The sequence below is a fragment of the Rhinolophus ferrumequinum genome, chromosome X (genome assembly GCF_004115265.2).
Source record: "Rhinolophus ferrumequinum isolate MPI-CBG mRhiFer1 chromosome X, mRhiFer1_v1.p, whole genome shotgun sequence".
NCBI lineage: Eukaryota > Metazoa > Chordata > Mammalia > Chiroptera > Rhinolophidae > Rhinolophus > Rhinolophus ferrumequinum.
Window position 1 is genome coordinate 61,478,135 of NC_046284.1, and position 2,858 is coordinate 61,480,992.

General features: G+C 38.3%; 1 pseudogene; it reads right to left on the reverse strand.

The window, feature by feature from the left end:
• Positions 1-1,351: 1,351 nt before the first annotated feature.
• Positions 1,352-2,133, reverse strand: LOC117028587 (DCN1-like protein 1; annotated as a pseudogene).
• Positions 2,134-2,858: the final 725 nt, after the last annotated feature.

Consider the following 2,858-nt stretch of genomic DNA (forward strand, 5'->3'; position numbering starts at 1 on the left):
TGCTGCCACTTGTTTGACGAGGTGGTCAAAGAGGTCTGCTAGTCTGGGATTCAGTCAGCACTCACCACGCTAAAGACATGAAGAACTTGCTTGCAGAGAGAAGAATAGACCAAATAATGATTCCCGCAAGAATGACTGCCAGTCTCCAGACTCTTGATATTGCAATAAACAAGCCATTCAAGGACCGTTTGTGCATGGAAATCAATGACTAAATTGGAAATAGGATAGAGAGAAATGAGCGTGGAAACCTTGTGAAGCCTAGCCTCCAAGAGGTCGGGACTTGGGGGAAGAATTCATTGGATAAAATCACTGACATCTGTGTTGCCAATGCACTAGGAGCAGGCTACATGGACAAGAAGTGGTGATTTAAGGAGAACTCTATTGCTGGGCATGAGAGATTGGGGCCGATGTTTCTACAGGAAATGGAGTCGCAACAAATTCAAGCCAGAATTCAGGGTTTGGAGAGTTATGATGATGTTCCAGAAGAAGATGGCATGACTGTATTTGAATAAAGTAGATTATTGTACATGAATAAATGTAGATTTTTGTACATGAAAAAATGAGACATCCCCTGAAAATAAGCCCTAATACATCTTTTGGAGCAAAAATTAATATAAGACCCAGTCTTATTTTCGGGGAAATAAGGTACTTATAAACATGGGTAAGATAAGTGCATACTAATTGAAATTAAGGGTCTGAAACACAATAAATTTTCCAGGTAGACACACGAAGCTATCCTAAAATCTTTTCACATTGGTTCTTTTGACTTTATTTTTCTAATCAGATTCTCTATTCACGTCAACAACACATGTGCTTTACCAGGAAAAAAAAAAAAATTTCCCCAGTAAAACACCATGTCAATTCTGGTTCACTTAAATATGATCACTCTCAATGGACGTACTATCAGCATAGTCTTTGCACTAGTCCAAAGCATATGTTTCAGAAGTTTTTATAAATTGTGATGTTCATATGTTTAATTCTTATGCCAAACTGTTTTCTGATGAAGACAGCATTGTGCTTTATGCAATAATGGGAACCTCAAAATAATCACCATAAATCTTCCAAGACTTATGGGAAAATAAACTAGGATGGTCCACAGATATGTGATGACACCCACAATGTTGGAATTATAAATGTTTAGAGTGGCCCAGACTAGAAGACAAGCCTAAAACACCATTATGAGAATGAAATTTGATATGGTCCAAGATTTATCCTTAAAGTTTTGTCTCAACCATCAGTCTGAATTGAGAGGATTGATCTTCAGTTTAGTCCAGCCAGCAGAAATTGACTGTGCAATTTTCCGTTGTATTTATTGTACAGACTATGTACATTCTAGAAGGTTCCTTTAGTGCTACACTGTTGTACTTTTTGTCCCAGTAATTTGAGGCCATGCAAATTGCACAGTCATCAATAAGAAGAGACCATGCTCCTCCTTCATCATAATGAGACATGTCATCTGCAATCATTGTATACTGAAGTCTAAAAGAAGATTCCAAATATATTTGGTATTGATCGTTTATGATGGTCCAACAAAGGTTTACTCTATAAGTCTAAGAATTTAAATCTTCCATGAAGCACTGAATTCTAGTAGGCAATGGCCATTTCTATATCTAATCCTTTTTGTCCTGGATTCTTTGCAAAATTAAAAGTAAACTGGTAAAAATCCTAAAAATGTCCTCATTCTTTCTATTTTGTTCCATCTTGGGTACCTGGGCCTTCAGGTTTCTATGCTGTCACATTCTGATCCTGTTGTGCCGTCCATGAACTCCTGTTTGGAGACCTTATACTGTGTTGCTACTCTGAAATACCATGTAATGATCAACACACTAAAGCTGCCTGGATCGAACACCAAGTCATCACTGAATTGCTGTATACCATCTACTGAAATTTTATTTTCATCATGAGGATCTTTATATCTATTGTATAGTTAGTTGTTCTAACTTCTTTCTGTCCAATGATCATTTTACACACTCCCATATATAAAAGTCAGGATTTTGGAAAAAATTGACTGTTGCAACACCTAGCTTCCAGTCATTTTGAGACAAATAACTTACTGCTGTTTTTTGCACTAGATTTTGTGAAGATCATAAACTGATGAACTTTATCCTTCTACAGTGATTTCAACTTGTTCATGTTGGTGTCCTCCAGGCCTCTCCCTTCCTCATCTGGTTGTGCAGTGAATGGACATCAGCAGTAGTGGTGGCTTGGGCTCCTCCCGCAAGCTCCACAGACTCCTGCTCATACACAGTGTGTGGCGGCCCAGGTGCAACACAAGGAGGCAGCTCCTGGCCTTGGGAAGGCACGGGCACAGGGGGCAGGCATCTGAAGCCCTGCACAGGTATTCCGCGGGCCGGGCAACCCCCATGAGGGGGATGGGAGATGTGGGCACAGCAGGGGGCCTACAAGGACTTTTAAAAGTTGCATAGCAGAAATATAAACCAGCATCACAAAATTTCAGTTGTATATCAAATTTTCATAAATTCTATTTATTGTCTATTGTACTGATTTATAATGAAGTTATTCATCTTAATTTGTAATGGGATGGAGTATTGATTGACACTAAAAAAGATCTATGTGACTAGTGCTGAGAAAGAAAGGAAGTATATAGTAAAAGACAAGGCTGGAGAAATAGGGAGAATCCTAACAAGGTCTTGGAAACCATGCTAAGGATATTGTTCTGTAGCCTAAGAAGCAATACAAAGACACTGAAAGGTTTTAAATGGAAAATAAAATTATCAGATTTGCATTTTACAAAACTTACTCTGTTTGCATTGTGGAAAGTTGATTTGTGGTAGATGAGAGTAAAAACAGTGAAATTAGTTAGGAAAACACTGCAGTAATTTAAGTGACACATGATG